Source organism: Myodes glareolus, chromosome 2 (assembly GCF_982192425.1).
Source record: "Myodes glareolus chromosome 2, mMyoGla1.1, whole genome shotgun sequence".
Taxonomy (NCBI): Eukaryota; Metazoa; Chordata; class Mammalia; order Rodentia; family Cricetidae; genus Myodes; species Myodes glareolus.
In genome coordinates this window covers 114,585,981-114,604,677 of record NC_142027.1, presented here as the reverse complement: position 1 = coordinate 114,604,677, position 18,697 = coordinate 114,585,981, and the positions used below count along the sequence as shown (strand labels likewise).

Sequence of the window (18,697 nt, the reverse complement as noted above, 5' to 3'; positions counted from 1 at the left end):
AATTGCTGGCACTGGTAAAAGGCAAATTGTAGGCTTTCAGAAAGTGCTGGAACAACTGGATCCTCGCCACGTACACTTGTCCAAGACCCAGACTACTTAGCCTCTAACTTTACACACGAATGTGCGTTGAAAATTATGATGATTCTTGCTTTTTTTTTTTTTTTAGTTGTTGTTTTGGTTTGAAAGCAATTTTTTGGGGGGGGCATTAAGAAGAAAAAGATAAAAGCAGTCATTTCCTTTGGTGACATTTCTGCAGGGTGGCTCCTCCTCCGAAGACCCATCGCATGACAGGGCTGCAAACCATATGGTCAGTTATAAAGAATTCCCATTTCCATGATCTCAGGCCCAGAAGCCAACAGGAAGACTTCTTCCATTAAGAAGGACCTCAGACTTCTGGAGGTGAGCTGTGTGAAGTACAGCCCACAAAATGTGAGCTAACACTAGGAAAACCAAGGGTGATTCTTTTGCTCCACAGTGGAATCAGGGTCCCAGGGCATACCCAAACCCTAATCTGGAAAGGTGTCACCTGCCCCCCAACCCTCTGACCCCAGGATAACTTTTTTAGAGTCTTAAGTGAGTCTGAGTCCTCCAAAGAATTTCACACTTCTCTCCCAGTGATCTGGCCTCACAGTAGCTCAAAGTGTCATTTAGAAACATTAGCTTCTGCAGTGATGTCCAAAAGTGTCCTTGCAAATGCCCGTGTGACACCCATAGAAATCTCCTTATTGGAGTCTCATCATAATCACTGGTTTCTGGGAGTATTTTAATGCTTTTTTGTGGGGGGCGACATGCGGTTCATTTGACCCCACTACCTTATTATGTATTACCTAATGGCCAATCCAAGCAGCCCTGCAGAACCAGACTGGGAGCCTCACATTTGACAGAGAAACAGGAAATGGACGTTGCTGGTGTCCATGTCCTTGCTCATTATCCAAACAGCTCCCAGCTTAGCCAAGCCTTCTAGAAACTTTGCTATTTCCCCCTCGCCACCATTTGCAGCTTATGACTTGGGGTGGAGTCCGGGAGGACTGGCCAATAATTTATGAAGGATGGGGACACTTCTCCTCAGGAAGGAAGGAGCACTTTGTACTCACGAGGACGATGAGCCATCAGCAGACAGTGCTGCAGAGAAATGGGGGGCATGGCTGTCTGGCTTGAGGATGTCACAGTTTTAGGGTTCCTTCACTAGAGCAACAGGGCCAGCACATCCAAACAAGAACACAATCCCATTTTTCCAGCAGAGATAGTCAACTAGACCAGCACCTCTCAAACGGAATTCAGAGTGTTGGGGTACTACAGCAATTTCTCGAAGGTTTTGGCCTTAGGACCCCTTTGTATCTTTGAAATATGGGGTGGTGGGCACTAGATGCTGCATCTTGGGACTCTTGCACACGAAGCGTGTTCTCATCTCAAGCTACACAGTCCCTAAGCACTTAAAAAATTCTGAGGACTTCTAAGGTTTTTACTTGGGTAAGTAGTATCTGTTGATTGCTCCCTTATTAACAATTAGGAAAAGGAAAAACTTTGCCAGTTCACTTAAAACTATAACCTTAATAGGACCAGGATGATAACTCAGTCACTAAGCACTTCCTTGAGCCTCTGTCAGAGAAAAAATTGGGCTTGTAATCCACGTGCGGGGAAACGGAGACAGGAGGATGCCTGTGGCTCACTGGCTAGGCAGCCTGGCCCCCGTGGTAAGTTCTAGGTCATTGAGAGACACCGGCTCCAAGCAAAAACAAGGCAAACCATAACAAATGTAACAAACCAAACAGACAGTGTCAGAGATTGTCCTGCAGCTTCCACATCTATACACATACCCTCTCATTTCCCTTCACACACATGAACACACAACATAACAACACATGCAGAACATACTAATGCTGCATTACGTATACATTTTAACCAGAAATAACTGTATTTTACCAAACAAAGCAAAACTGTGAGAAAAATGGCAGTTTTGAGTTTCTGTTATATCTGCTTCTGCGGGAGACAGCTGGGTTCTCCTGCCTGCTTTTACATTCAATCTGTTTCAGTGGCAAGTTGTAGATTCTGGAAAATTCTGTCATATATTCATGGAGAGAATAAAAATAAGTGAAAAGGGAAATGAATATCTTATTCTTTTTAAAGAAATATTTAAAAAATTTTAACCTCGTGTGTATGTATTTGGGTATATGTGCACGTATGTGCACGTATGTGCAGTGCCCTCTGAGGCCAGAAGAGGGTGTCAGATTCTTTGGAGTTGGAGTTACAAGTGCCTATGACCCATCTGATCAGGACGCTGAGAACTAAACTCTGGTCCTCTGCAAAGAAGGTAATATACTCTAAACTGCTTGGTCATCTCTCCTGCTTGGAAGCCTTGCTCTTAGGAAAATAGTTTTGGCTTTGTTAAGCTCCTGGAAAAGCCTTGGCCAGTACCCATTCTATATTGAAATTAATGAGGAAAATCTTCCCAAGTTCCTGGGAGTATATGGGTACAGCCCTAGGGTTATCTCTATTTTGTGATGAAATACCCAACCAAACGCATGGGGAGGGGGGAGAGCTTATTCGGACCATGTTTCCAGGTTACAATCCATCACTGTGAGGAAGCCAAGTCAGAATCTTCAGTCAACTAGTCACACGACATCACAGTCAAGAGTGGACAGAAGCAAAAACATTCATGCTGCCTGCTTGCTCCCTCGATGCTCAGCTAGCTTGCTTTATGCATAAAGTTCACGGTCCAGCCAAAGAAATAGTGACACCCACACCCAGGGTGTGTCCCCTTCCTTCAGTTAACGACGAAGACAATCCCACACGAGATACACAGGGACCAACCTAATCTATACAACTTCCCATTAAAAATCTAATAATACAGTTAAAAGTAACCAGCAAGGAAATTAAGGCCCTGTGCATTTTGGAGAAAAAGGAATTCATTTTCCTTAGTTGTCGAGATCCGTGCCTATCAAAATTCCTACCTACAGGAATAAGGAAGCTAATGTTTGAGGAAGGCGCATGGTTGAGATGATATAGGCAAATCTAAAGTGAGACTCACCTGCTATGGACAGGCAGAGGCTCGGGGACCACACACTACTGTGGAATAGCTCAGAGTGGGGCGAAGTTAGGAAACAACAAATGGCTTCATAGGGCTCCCCATGTATTGAGGTGGATAAGAACAAGGCAAGCTGGAGGGCACAAAGGTCAGAGGACGTCCATCTTTTACCCACTCTTGGTAAAAGGCAAGACAGAGAGTGTGGACACAAGCCAGAGATCATGAGTGCATGGGGAATGACTGAAGTTCAGATTCTCCTTAGGGATACTTTGTTGCTGTTGTTCCTTTGTTTGTTGAGACAAAGTCTCACATATACCAGGCTGAGCCAAAGACAATCTGGAACTGTTTTCCTGCCTCCATGTCCTAAATGGTGCGATTATAGACCTGTTTGACCATACCGACTTTGCGCACTGCTAGGGACAGAACTCAGGGCTCTGTGTGTGCTAGACAGTACTCTACTGACTGAGCTATGCCTCTAGCCCCGGGGGTACAGTTTTAAGTGGAAAACGAAGTTATCTAAGGCAAGTGGTGGTTTCTCAAATAAACGGAGTCTGCCTTGCCTTACAAGAGCTCAGTGGGGGCATCTTGGTTATTTTTTCTTTCCAGAATATTCTCTTTGGCAAGCACAGAGCCTAGAAACATCATAAGAACTCCATAACATGTAAAGTACCATGTGAAGGAATGTGTACATCATCTGTACATACGACGACAGGGAACAAACAGCCTGTCTGTGGTTTGGGGAATAACACAGACATAGATCAGGTGCCAAAATTGAAACTGGAAGGGAAAAAGAATAGATAGGAGAAAAATACAGAGCCATGAGGAGGCAAAGTAAGTTAGCCTGGTAAAAGTGGGATTGTCAGAGAAGGAAAATTCTGGGTTGGGGGTGAGGGCTCAATTCTGAACAAGACTCCAAATCAGAATCTTTCCAGCTCAAAATAGCAGTCCTAAAATGCAAGCAATTGCACGCTATTCCAACGAATGAAGACTTAGTCTTATTTGCACGGCATTGACAGCATGCTAGTTAGCAAGCAATTCAAGTGTCTCTACCTGATTAGTGACTGTGTAGTTAAGTGCTCGAAAGAAAACACAGCTAGTGGGCAGGACCCCAAGTGAGGCTGTGCATGTTCTATCTTTATGGAACCGCTCTGTGGAACAGCCACGCTTTCTCTACCCTTTCCTCTATCCTTTTCAAAGTTCAAGATTTAGAAACTGGCCTAGGAGACCCCAGGGAGAGAAGGGAAGAAGAATTTGAGTCAATAAGATTTTAAGTGCGTGAAATTAAGCACCTTTGCCAGTGACGACCCATACAATTAAAGAAGCCCGTTAACAAACATCAGAGACGAGGCTCCAGGAACCACGCAGATGCATTCATTTTCCATTTCTGAAAGAGAGGGCTGGGGGCAATTCCCTGGCTACAACCCCCCTACTCCTTCCCCCTACCTCCCCATTCTCTCTGACAGCACTATTAATGATCATTAATGCCCCACAGACTCTAATGGGTCCCACTGGGAATCCAGGAAGGTGGCAATTTGTACTGAGGATTTAGACATGACCCCAAAATAAATAAATAAATAAAAAATGAGAGCGAGGAAGCGGAAACAACATGAATGTCACTGTCTATCTCCAGCTTGTTAACCCCAATGGGCTATGACTGCTGTCTAGCAGTCAACAGCTACAGAGGCAGAAGATTCCAGAATACATCTGGTACTTTCATAAGCTCACATGGATCTGTGCATGCTGGCACACACTTCTTCCAATACCTCTGTCTCTTAGGGGGTTTTTGGTGGCTATTAGGTTTTAGTTACTTCCTTAGTTTGTTGTTGGTGTTTTTAACATACTAAAAATTCTAATTAAAAAAAAAAGTCAGATGCTGCTGTGTTTAAAGACAGAAATGGATTCTCCATATCAGATGTAAGGCTCTTGCTGAGTTTACTGTTCCTTGGGTATGTCTAGGAAGGGGACCAGCTAAGGCAGAGTGGTATAAGTTCAAGTTTATGATTGCTTTCCTGTGTGTTTATGTGTGTGTGTGTATACGTGCATGCACATGTGCACACGTGTGTGACACAGGTGCGTTCTCCTTAATCACACTCCAACTTACGTTTTCCAGAAAGGGTCTCTCACTGCCCTAGAGTTCACTGATTGGGCTACGTGGCTGGCCTGTCAGTCCCTAAGATCTTCCTGTCTCTGCCACCCTGGCACTGCATTTACAGGTCTATGTGATCAAACAGGCCTAGCTTTTTACACAGATTATGAGGCTCACACTGAGGTCCTCATGTTTATGCACCAAGACCTTTATCAATTGAGCCATCTCTCCAGCTCCTCCTTATCTCTTAATGCTGCAGACTGAAGAAAATGCACTCTTCAACAGGGGGTGCTCCTATATCCCCAGCAGCCTGGAACCTGAACTCCCCGGGGTGGGACAACACTCGGCCTTTTGACATATGAATGCAGTTTTAGATCACTTAGGAGCCTCCAAAATACTTGAATGACAGAAGAGAAGCCAGAATGTCCCAGTGTGAGGGCGACTACAGATTAAATAGCGGGTCATTCTCCACATGCAGATAAGGAGATGGCTGTTGAATCTATCTAATCTACAGGATTATCTTCAAGTGGCACCTGGCATCAGAAGGGGCTACCTTCCCGGATCCAGAAGGTGCCTCAGGGTTGGCTGCCTGATGGCTACGGTACACCCCTGTCACCCCGTTCTAGACCTCACCCAGGTTCAGATTACTTGCTTATCTCCACGAGATGCATGGGAGTAATGTTGTCTCCTTCTCCCTCAGGCCTGGTGGGGAGTGGGATTTTGACACAGTATTTTTGATTGAAAGGCAGCAATAGGCAGATGGCTGGGACTATAGTTAGCCAGATTCACTTGCAGATCCAGAATTACTGATGAGAGAAAACACACTATGAGGCATGTTCCATATGCTTATTTTCCAGTTTTCATTTGCTGCAGCTCTGTTAATATTACGAAGATCTTCCTCTCTCCACTGGAGCTGCCATAAGGGCGTCTACCTAGAGACATCTGGCGCCTCTTACTCCAGACACCACAACACACCAAACCGCAACGGGGGGGGGGCCCTGGTTGTTCCCTCCTTGCCTCTGTTCCCTCCAGGGATCTCTTTCTGGCCCCACATTGTGCTTGGAGGACTCCTGGCTCACCTGTGATGACGATCGGCCCCCAAATCCTCCCTACCTTTTTGGACACCGAGTCTCATGTAGCCCAGGATGGCCTGGAACTTCTAATGGGCCCGAGGATGAGGATGACCTTGAACTCCTGACCCTCCTGCCTCAACCTCCCAAGTGCTGTAATTACTGGCATGTGCCACCTCACCTAGTTTTTGTGGTGCTGGGGATGGGACCCAGGGCCCTGAGCATGCTAGGCAAGCATTCTACCAACCGAGCTGCATCCCCAACATCTGTGCCTTTGTTTTGGACCCATGGGACCCCAATGAACTCAGAGCTTCACGTGTGAGCCTGGAACGGTGGTGCACACCTTTGACCCTGGGCCTTCAGAGCCTGGCTGAGGCCAGAGAATGGTGCACCTGGAGCTGGTCCTGCTGCTCTGGCCTGAGATCAATGGCCAGATCTTAAACCTGGCTATCACTCTACTGGGTTCAAGGAATGGAGAAAGAGCTGAGTGTGAACAAGCACGAGGATGGGGGGAGGGGATAGTATGGCGTGGTTCCCCACCTCAGCTTGCCGTGACCGTGGCCTCTGCACGGGGACAAGTGGGAGATGCAGTTCTCCCCAGAGCCCTCGGATGAGAGGATCTCGTCCCCTGCAGTGTAGGTTCCCCAGCTGTGCTCTGCCTGTGCTGTCCGCCGGAGAACAGCCAGACTCACCGCAGGTTGTCAGGACGGTTCAGAGGCTGCCTGCCATCTGTGCTGGTGAGAGCTTCCTGGGTCCCTCCCAGGCCTCTTCCAATCAAGACGCAAAGCCCTCCATCTTGTTGACACTTATGATCCCTGATCTAAAGCACCCGGGTTTTCTAATTGAGATGGGGCCCGTAAGCAAGCACAGGCTCTTCCGCTTGGACACTTCCTAATAGGAGCGATACATCAAGTGCTGGCCTCTCCGCTGAACAACAGCTGTCTGGAAACCTGTCCCGGGTCTGTCTTTTGGAGCTGCTCTCCTGAAGATCAACACCCCTCCTGTGAATGGCAGGGGCATCGCTTCTCTGGGACACCTGGCAAGAGGGCCCTGATGGAAGAAGATGCTCTCAATCTGGTTTCTTTCTGCTTCCCATAGCAGAAGGAAGTCACGGGGGTTGTCTCTCACGGATGACTGAACTGGTGGAAAAATGTTTATGGGCATTTAGTGAGCACCAACTGAGTGAAGGTCCAGAGGTGCCGGGCAGCCAGGGGTAAAAAAAGACTCTGTTTCTGTCGAAGAAAAACTCACTGATTCTGAGTTTCAGTATCTCCATCTCCCCTCCGCTGCAGGGCTGGGGACAGAATCCAGGGTACCTGCTAGGCAAGGGCTTTTTTGTTGAGTCACGTCTTCAATATCTCCCCCCATGGGATTCTAGACAAACTGATCTCACATCACCATGGCTATTCACACTATTCACACTCTGTCTGCAAAGCCCCGGCACCGACCCCTGTGACTGTGGTGTCAGTCATGTTTGACGGCTGCACCGGATACGTTCGAAGCGACATGCAAGGATGGCTACTGGGAAGAAGGGGTTATGGTCCAGGACGCCTTCAGAAGAAGCCTGACTGGTGACAGAGGTGTGATCAGAGGTCACCGTTCTGCGCTGACTGTAGTCCATAGACACTCCTGACCTTGAGTCATTTACAGACTGCGCACACAGCCTTCGGAGCTGGCGGAAGGAACGTGATGGGTAGCAAAGAAGACTGGTCTGTCTACAAAGCTTTAATGAATTAAATCTAATCTAGACAGTCCAGCTCCTGAACTGTAATCTGCAAGGGAGCAAGTGAGAAATTTACAGGTACCAAGGTCGCTGGAGAAATGAGGCGGCTTATTAGGTAGGAGTGCTTCCTGTACAAGCCTGAGGCCCTGAGTTTGAATCTCCAACAGCACCCCCCCCCCACCAAAGTATACACACACACACACACACCCATAACCCGAGTGCTGATCAGGTGATTTCTGGGACAGTGAGACAGGAGGATTTCTGGGATCTGGTGTCAACCAGGTAGCTCTAGAGTCAATGAGAGATCCTGTCTCAAGGAAATAAGGTGATGGTGATAGGTGTTGGAGAATGTTGGCTGTGCAAATTGATTTTTGTCAACTTGACACAAACCTAGACACGCCTGGGAAAAGTGAATCTTAACTGAGACAATGACTCCGCAAGACTGGCCTGCAGACGTGTCTGTGAGACATTTTCATGATTAATGATTGGTGTGGGAGGACCCAGCCCACTGTAGGTGGTACCACCCCAGGGCGGAACCATCTGAAAAGCGTCTGGCAATGAGTGGGGCGTGTTGTGGGTGGGGAAGCAGCTGCGGTGGCTTCTGGGACTTCAGAGGCAGAGCAGTGTTGATGAGTATATTGGGATGTGTGGGACCTTCCTCCCTAAGTTCCAGTGACTCCTCTGTGGCAAATGATGGACAGCATAGAACATCTCCAGGGAAGATGCCACCCTCCTCGGCCGTCACTCACACAATGCAACTATGTGAGAACCAGAGCAGTCATCCATCCCAGCCATGCCTGTGATTGTATCTGTGTTCCGCTGCAATGGGAGCCTCCAACAGCCCCGCGGGATGGGGGGTTCTGGATTGTATTGGCTACTTTTCTCCCTGATCTGATCAAATACAACTCAAGGGAGGAAGGGGTTATTCAGATTTACAGTTGGAAGATACAGTCCATCATGGTGGGGAAGGCAGCTGGTCACATGGCATTCACAGACAGGAAGCAGAGAGAGACAGCGGAATGCTGGTGTTGAGTTTGCTTTCCCCTCTCCATTCAGTTCTGGGCCCTGTCCCATGGTGCTAAGGTGGGTGGACCCTCCACAGTTCACATGATTTAGAAATCTCTCCCTGGCATGACCAGAAGTTTACCTCCTAGATGGCTCAAGATCCTGTCATGCAGGTGACAACTATTCTGAACCCCCACGTGGCCACTTCCCGCCTCAGAACACAGGGAGTCGGAACAAAGCTCCTCAGGAGACACAGCGTCCTGCTTCAAACCACCCACATCGCTGCTCTTTCTGCAGGGTAGAGAAACATTCGTGAGGTCTTGAGTTCTGCAAACAACATCAGAAGCTGTGGGTGAAAGGCAGGCCCACGGAAGATTTCAAACTCTGGCTTGCTTCCTTCAGGCCCCTCCACAGCAGCTGCTGCTATACTCAGTTGACTTCAGATGGCTGTCCCTGTCATCTAGTTCAATGGGGTGCATTGGGGGCGACTGGCCACCCCGAGGACTGCTCCGTTCTGCTGACTGTCTGTTTCTGCATGTTGGGGAAGGTCATCATTAACATGCAGCTGAGGAATACACAATGGCTAGGCAGGAAAGATGGAGGAGGGGCCGCTGTTCCTAACTAAGCCTATAAAAGGGAGACACTTTCACCTGGAGATCTGGGGAACTGGATGTTTAAGACTCAGAAGCTGGGGCTGGAGAGATGGCTCCATCAGTGGTTAAGAGCACAGGCTGCTCTTCCAGAGGACCAGGGTTCAATTCCCAGCACCCACATGACAGCTCACACTGTCTGTAACTCCTGTTTCGGGGGATGTGACACCCTCACATAGACATATATGCAGGTAAAACACCAATGTACATAAAATACAAATAAAATGTTAAAATGCCATAGATGCTGTGCATCTCATACATCTGTGTCCCTAGAAGATGTCCCTCCAGCAGATGGTGTGGATGACCGTCACTGTGTCAGAGAGATGTGGCTGACAATGGTAGCATGGGGCACCCCAAGGCCACACTCATATAGGATATGAATAGGATTTCAGTAGGTTGGCTGACATGTAATTTAATGCTCAAGAGAGAGCAATAGAGAGGACTGGGATGACACTTTAGTTCATACAGCTCAATTCCCAGTAAACATCTGGGCATGGAGGAATGAATTTCTAATTCCAGTGCTGAGGAAGTAGAGACAGGAGATCCCTGGATCCTGGAGATCTGTGGACCCAAGGCTGGCCTTAAACCTCTGATTCTCTTTCTTTCACCTCCTGAGTACTAGGATAATAGGTGGGTACCAGCACACCCAGTTCATGTACATATGCTGGGAATGGAGTCAGGGTTTCATGTATGCTAGGCAATCACTTTATCAGCTAAACCCAATCCATCCATCCATCCATCCATACACCCATCTATCCATCCATCCATCCATCCATCCATCCACCCATTCATCTATCCATCCATCCATTCACCCACCCACTCATCCATCCATCCATCCATCCATCCATCCATCCATACACCCATCCATCCATCCATCCATCCATCCATCCACCCATTCATCCATCCATCCATCCACCCACCCACTCACCCATCCATCCATCCATCCATCCATCCTCTATCTATCTTCCTTGGAGAAAGGGTTTATTTGAGCGTACAGTTCAAAGCATAGTCCATCATAACAAGGAGGGCATGGCAGGGCAACCCTTCACTTTTTAAAATGTGATGTAATAGCTGCACACCTTTATGAGGACGTTCTAGTAATTCAGTACTAGACATACAGTCTAATAATCAAATCAAGCCAGCAAGCAAACTCATCAACCCAACCATTAGTCATTTTCACAGGCTAGAAATTGGCATGAGTGTAAAAACATGGGTTCTGGACAACAAATTCAGGGTCTCATGATTACAAGGCAAGAGCACTGCCAATGGAGCCATTTCCCGAGTCACGTTTAAATGTGTCTAAGATTATTTTAACCAATAGTGACCCTACTGTGCTAAATTAAGTAATAACCAGAAGAAATCTCCCCATCATTTGTCTTGGAGTGTCACTGAATTTCTCTGCCCTGCACCGTGATAATTAATCCATTCCAATTAATCACCTTACCCTTCATTTTATTAAATTAAAAACTTAAAAATTACTTTATGCCTTTAGGCGTTTTGTCTGCATGCATGTCTGTGTAACACATGTATGATGCCCTTGAAGGCCAGAAGGCGGCACTGGGTGCCCTAGAATTGGAGTTAAAAACAGTTGTTAGTCACCACGTGGGTGCTGGGAATCAAGCCTAGGTACTCTGGAAGAACAGCCAATGCTCTTAACCACTTCTAGCCCACTTCATTTAAAGAAAACAACAACAACAACTACAAAAAGCAGTGGTACATGCCTGCCGTCATACACGTGCGGAGCTCAGAGAACAACGTCAGATACCAGCCCTTGCTTTTACTTACTTGGAACAGTGTCTCTTGTTTGCAGCTGCATATGCCTGCTAGCTGCTCGGCAAAAAGGAGGACAGTTGGCCTGCCATGAAAGAGAGAAGCTGAAGGGGTTGTGGCTCTGGCGGCTGGCAACTGGAATGATCACATCCGCACCTCTCTACAGAGGCGTAGCCCCTGCCCCTTAGCACCGCACAGCCCTTGGCTGTGCCCCAGCCTGCACCTCTTCTGGTCGGCAGGCTCTTGACAAGGCGCTGTCGCCGGGGCAGCATGATTTACAACTGCATTTAGCAGAATCAAATCAGAACTGGGAAGACTCCCCTTCTATCTGGCACACATCATCGCGGTCCTAATTATTCACACGTTTTGGCAAGCGGTCTGGTGTTCCCCTACCAAGCTCCTAATCCCAGCAGATCAGTTAAAATAAATGAAAGAGAGAATCAAAAGGCACTTAAAAAATTCAACTGTTCTCCAAATGAGTTTGAACAGGCTCCAGATAACTAGGGGTTGCAGCTGAATGGCATTTAAAACCTAGGAACCCTTCTGCCTGCCCCTACCTCAAGTCCCTTCCCTCACCCCCTGCCTATAGATCCCCATCTACTGAAGGGTAACACTTGAAACCAGGGGCCTGACATGGTTTCAATGAACAGCATTTAAAACTGGAGAAGTACAATCACTACCACAGGACCCAATCACAGTTCTGCCCCTACCCCCAATAGGTAATGTGAGCCTGATCCAGGACTGATGGTTATGACTTCCAGAATGCATCTAATAAAGAGCTCTCCAAGTTCAGGAAGTCATTACCGCAAAAAATTAAAGCCATGTTCTGAGCTCAGGATCTGACAAGTTTTCAGGATCTGAGAAGTTTTTACACACACACACACACACACACACACACACACACACACACACACACACTCAAAATGCATTCATTGAAGACTCAGCATTTGAGGATCTAAAAAAAAAAGTGCTTAGCCCAGCAAGATAGCTGACTGGATAAAGGTGCTTGAGTTCAATCCCCAGGACCCATGTGATTGAAAGTACGGTGTAACAGTTTCCTATGAGACTGAAGTTCCACCCTGCAGGGACAGGGATGCTCCTTAAGGAGGAAGGCAAACAACTCAAAGTGGCTTTAGGAAGTCCCTGAAATCAGTCAGACTCACTAGACCCCTCCTGGCCAGAGTAGGTAAAAGCTGAGAGCCCTTCTCTGAGGAGCAGAGCCAAGCTGCAAGGGAGATTCTCAGGGGAAGACCAGCTGCCCGAAAGAAACAGAAACCAGCCGAACTGCCTGGGAGAAGTTTAGACTAACAGAGACACGTGAAAAGGGCACGCTTCCAAGGTGCTGAGGTGCCTGTAGGCCATGCAAGGTGCTCCAGATTTCCAGCTTTGTGAGATGTCACCCGTACTGGGGTGGGTGTCCTTGGGGATGCAGCTGTCTTTGAGTCTTACCTGTTTCTTTAAGTAAGCTAACCCCTCATCCACATTCCTGTAAGTAACCCCAATAACCCACTGGTCCACTGAGTTGGACTCAGATGGTATCCATACTTTGGTCTCAGCCCAGATGGATTCTCTAACTGGGCTGAGAAGATGTGTGTGGCCACACACGACTAACTCACGTACGTGTGACTTCCACATGTGTGCCCCAGTACATAGCATACAAACACAGACACATGAGTACATACAACACAAATAATAATAATTTTAAAAGCAAAACCAGTAAGTTACTAGGTGAAGCTTCCCATGCTTCCTGATCTTTACTGTGATCTCATCTAGAGACCCTCACGGCGTCTTCTCATCTTTCAGTCTTTATTCAAATGTCACGCCGCCATAACACGTTCCCATTCCTCTTCACCCCAGAACTTTTCTCTAGTTTTACGAGGAAAGATCTTGTATAACTCTGGCTGGCCTCCAACTTGCTGGGTAGCTGAGGGTGACCTTGAATTTCTGCTTGTCCTGCCTGTACCCCTCCCCCAGCAATGGAATGATGCTGAGAATCACACTCAAGGCTTTGTGCCTGCTAAGGACTGAGCCACATCCCCAGCCCCGCCTGTGTTCTTATCTCCCCTTTTCTCCTTCTTAACACTTATCACTATCTGACCCTCAGTTGTGTTTCTCCCCACCCAGCTGGAGGACTGACTGCTGCAGAAGAGGTCACATGGCAGAGACAACTGCTCTTTGAAAGAGGGGAGCTAGTGGCATAAGAGTGGCCACCACAGCTGGATTCTGCAGCCTACACTCAGCTCTGTCCCTAGAGAGCAGGGCCTCCCAAATTTCTGTCACTCAAGTCTGAAGGTAGGGGAGGATATGGGAGGGCACCGGCCAGCATTATCAGAAGGCTCAAATAAAATAACAAGCACTTACTAGTTATCTTTCTTGTTGGTGAGATACCACAGGAAAGCCCCACAAGCAAGAAAGGGTTTCCTGTGGCAGTTTGAGGGTACAGTCCGTCAGTCTGTCATGACAGGTAGGTGTGGTGGAGGGTAGGTGGCTGGTCCCATTGTGGCTAAAGTCAGGAAGCAAAGAGAGATGCATGCCGGTGCTCAGCCCGCCCCCTTTAGTCGATCCAGGACCCCAGCCAATGGAGTGGTGCCGTCTACATTTACTGTCTGGAAATTCCTTCAAAGGCATGCCCAGGGAATGGTATCCTAGGTGATTTTAGATCTAATAGTGACAATCAACAGTTAACCAGGGCAGTGTAGTAAAGGACTCGAAGATGGTAAAGGCAACGTCCACCTCCAAGATGGTGTCCAAAAGCAAAGCCAGCATGCCTAGGATTCTTGGTTTCCTAACACAATAGAAATAGGGGCCCATAGAGATGTGCAGGGAGAACGTGTGTGTGTGGTGTGTGTGTGTGTGTGTGTGTGTGTGTTGTATGTGTTTGAGCATGTTAGGGTGATGGGGAAATAGGGGAGAGCGTTGTCAACTTCGAGCCAAATACATCTCTGAGAGGCTGGATGCAATCCTTCCTCAAATCTATAAAGTTCCAGATGACACTCAGGACTGCTGAGGAAGATTCGTGCCTCGGCAGGCCCCAAATACACTAAACGTTTAAAATGTCACTAAGGTTTTCCAATTCAGGTTGTGAACACACTGCGCCCCAAAGGGAACTTTTCTTCTGATCCCTTGCTGATGCTGGAGGTGAGGCAGGCTTTAAATTGGAGCTGTTTTTCTTTCTTAATGGTTATTCGGAGGAGAGGAGGTGGCTTTTAACACTGAGCAGAACTGTTCCTTCCCTCCCAGGTGCCCTGGGTAACTGAGAGACTTTTGTTATGAGGGTGGGCACGAGACCAAAGAAAATATCACCTCCACTTGTCTATTTACATGAAACGGCCCAAGCGTTTATGCATTTTTGAATTTAGGGGTAACAGCCACCCAGCGTAGATGTTGACGGTCCACGCACATGAAATAACACAGTAGAAACCTCCTTCAAAGATTACTTTCCTTCAGTGTCACCATGGAAACTAGCCAATATAATCTCTCCACACCTCACTCTGGGGGGTAAGGAATAACAGTGACTGGGGAGGGGGGAAATCAAAACATCGAAAATGCTCATAAATTGTGTTACATGCCAAAACATTTAACAAGAAACATTTTTCCTGGGCTTCGGGCTGCGATGTCAACTTGTGATGTTTACTTTCTGAACTATGTTTGATTTTTCAAAAGTACAAAGAAAAAAAAATCAACTTGGGAAGTTTAGTGAAGTCCCTGCAAAGCAATAAATCACCCGGCAGCCTCCAGCCACCTCCAGCCTGCTCTCTTAAGTGGGCTACACAGGAGGCAACCCAGCAAGGGGAAGGTGGGTTGTGGCAAACGACGGAAGCAGGGAGTAATGGGGCCATGGGATGGGGAACGAGTTCAAAGGGAAGAGAAGGAACAGGAGGGACTCGGGTCCAATCAACTCTCCCTTCCGCATTTGCCTCTCATCTCCAACACAACTGTGTTTGGCATTTTCCTCACCATGGGTCACAAAAAAAAAACTCTCCATGAAGCTGGGTGTTTGGCTCAACCACCTTGGGGCTCATGATGCTTTTCAAGAATGATAAAAGGAACTTCAAAGGCCCATTGGAGTCCGGGTCATTGCGTAATTATTGTAATTTGGGGGGAAAGTAGCTAACCTTAGACACTGAAGGAAAGGATCAGATTTCCCAGGCTGATTTGTGTTGGAGAACCTTGGGTAAGGAGGACAGGCTCATAGCAATAGGCCAGCTTGGTCATAAAACGGTCCATTAATCTTGAATTCTAGGTCGAAGGAGAAGCTGGAGCTAGGAACGTGGCTTAGTCAGAAGTGTTTGCCTAGCTTGGCATACACAAAGCCCTGGGTTCTACCCTTAGTGACGTATCAATCAGCCGTGGTGGTGCACGCCTGTAATACCAGGACTTGGGAGGTGGAGAGAGAAAGATCAGGAGTTCAGGGTCATCCCAGCCAAGTAGTGAGTTCAAGGCTAGGCTGGGCTATAGGAGACCCTGTCTCACAAACCAAGATAAAATCTAAGGAAGCTAATTTCAAATCACATCACTGTCCTCATTTATCTGTTTCAAACTCGGTGGAGGGGATTTTCTCCTTCCTCCTGCACAAGGATTCTGGTGAGCAAACGCACGTTGCCACATCCGTGTAACAAGTGCCCTTTATTTACTTATTTTTGAGATAAGTTCTCTCTATTGTGGAGCTCTGGCTGTAGACTAGGCTGGCTTTGAGCTCACATTCACCTGCCTCTGCCTCCTGAGTGCTAGGGTTAAAGTCATGCACCACCATGTCTGGTAAAGTGCCTTTATTTTAAATTTTAATGTTCTTTTTTCTGAATATAAATGAGGAATATTTCCTGGTTGGTATTTTGGCAGAGAATGCGTCTACTACCCTTCCATCATTCTGTGTATTTATTTAGTTAGTTGGTTAGCTTTAGGTCACTGAATTTTATTTGATTGGCCAGAGTCTTGCCACCATTCTAAATACTGTTTACTGTCCCCTCACAACACCTTTATAATAACAGAGTAAGCACAATGTCATACAAATTCAGATACACGTGCACACGTGCACACAGAGACACACACACACAGACACATACAGACACAGCAACATACATACAGACACACACATACGCATAAACACACAGAGAGACATATAAAAGTTTTTAATTTATGTGTATGTATGTATGTCTGCATGTGGAGCAATCTGAACATGGATGTTGTGCCCACAGGGGCCAGAAGAGGTCGTCAGAACCCCTGGAGATGGAATTACAGGGAATTGTGGGCCATCTGATGTGGGCTTGGAGAACCAGACTCTGTGGGAGAGCAGCAAGCACTATTAACCAATGAGCCATCTCTCCAGCCCTACGGGTCAACAGATTCTTTTGAAGAGAATTAGCAGACCTCTCAAGAAAGATGACTGAATGAAGACTGTATGCATGAGATCGAATTGAGGAGATTTCTCAGACCTTGCTCCCTTTCCTCCTAAACATTTGTCCTCAATTCCTTAACCATACCCACAGTAACATACTTCCCCACCAGCTGTTTGGAAATCAGAATGTATTTTTCATGATGCATTATAGAAATACGCTTTTCAGCCTAAGCATAAAAGAATCCTGAGAACCGGCCAGTACACATCAGAGATGAAATAGCGCTGTAGACTCTGGAGAGAGAATCAATTGAGAAGGCCCCTTAGCAGTTCAAGTCCGATTTCACTCTGACGTTTAGCATCTGTCCATTCAGTCATTCACTCAGCCATTTGGCCCACCAGCCTCCAGCTACTCAATGATACGTGGATTTGCTGACAAGTGCTGCTGTGTGCAGGAACTCTGTGTACAGAGTATGTAAACTCTGTGGACAGACAGACGGGCCATCGTTTACTCCCCAAAGACCTCATGTCTAACCGCGAGGCTGTAACCATGTTCCCCCTCCTTTTCTGGGTTCACAAAGGAGAACCCTTCCCTTGGGAGTATAAATCTTCTTTCCCTGGGTTTCTGAACTCTTTTGCTGCTGAGTTCTTGTTTATTGAGACAGAATCTCACCCAGCCCAAACTGGCCTCCGACTCACTACGTGGCTGAGGATGAATTTGAACTCTCGATCCTCCTGACTCCACTTTTCAGTTGCTGGGATTATAGGCATTCGCAGTCACACCCACTTTTGAGCCTGTATGAGTTAATACAGAGAACAAGGAGGTGTGCATCTTGATCAGCAATCTCTGAGAATGAATTCCTTTAAAATTATTAAAAAAAAAAACAACCAGTAGCAAGTTCCCAAGGAGAAACCATGAAAAGAAATATAGTATGGGAAAATGAGAGAACGGAATTATAGGAGGATGGCAAATAAACATGCATAATGTGGACAAAGATGCAAAAGTTATTATAATTTATTCATTAAATCAGGCACGCGAAAACAGATCTCTGGAACACCCCCACAGAGGCTGAAACTTCCAGAACATTCTTCTTCCCTGGCAGGGTTTTCAGAGCACAATGTAAGTGGGTCCTGCAGTGTTTTTCACTGGCTTTACAATGTATCAGACCTTTTTGTCTAGCCCGGAGGGGGTCCTAAGACTTGTTCAGACAGTAGTTCACAGTGTCCACTCCTCACACAGCCACAGTCGCAGGCCCTGGGTGCCAGCACTTGTGGACTCCTGACCTCTGCTTTGTCTCGAAGTGGTGTTGTAACCCTGAAGAAAGCCTCCACCTTTCTTGGGGTTTACTATTTAATTTACTTACTTTTGCAATGCTGGTGACTGAACCTGAAGTTCTACAGACAGGAGAGGGTAGCAGTCTACTGTTGAATCAGACACCCAGCCCCTCACTGGGGGATTCCAGGCGGTGTTCTACCACTGAGCTACATCCCTAGATCCATTTTTACGTTGAAATTTTTGAGACTTTGTCTCATTCTGTCGTCCAGGTAGGCCTTGAACTTGTGATCTTTCCTGCTCCAATGTCTTGAGCAGCTGACAGACACGCATCAGTGAACCCTTTCACATTTATAGAGAAAATATCTCTTCTGATCATACTTAGCTGCAAGGCTTTTGAAAGATTTTCTTTTCTTGAATTTAATTCATGATTTTCTTCATCTCATTCATGAAGAGTGTTGTCTTTTAACTTTCTCCCATTATTTTTATTTTTAGAAATTTTTATTACATTTAGTATATGTGTCTAAGTACATACATTCAGGAACATGTACTTATGTGTACACATACCCCACAGACCACATTGTATATGTGGATCTCAGAAGGCAACATGGGGAAGTTGTTTCTCTCCTTCTACCACATGGGATCCAGGGATTAAATTCAGGTTGTCAACTTTTACCCAATAAACCATCCTTCTGGCCTCAGGTGGGGAGTTATTATCTTGAGCAAAGACAAATTATTAATGGCTAAATCACTAAGGGTTATG

At 46.8% G+C, this 18,697-nt stretch overlaps 1 protein-coding gene across 4 annotated transcripts in view; it reads right to left on the bottom strand.

Annotated features, from left to right (window-relative positions):
* Auts2 (activator of transcription and developmental regulator AUTS2) overlaps positions 1–18,697 on the bottom strand; it is a 1,087,122-nt gene that overhangs the window by 255,726 nt on the left and 812,699 nt on the right. The gene's annotated exons all lie outside the window — the stretch shown is intronic.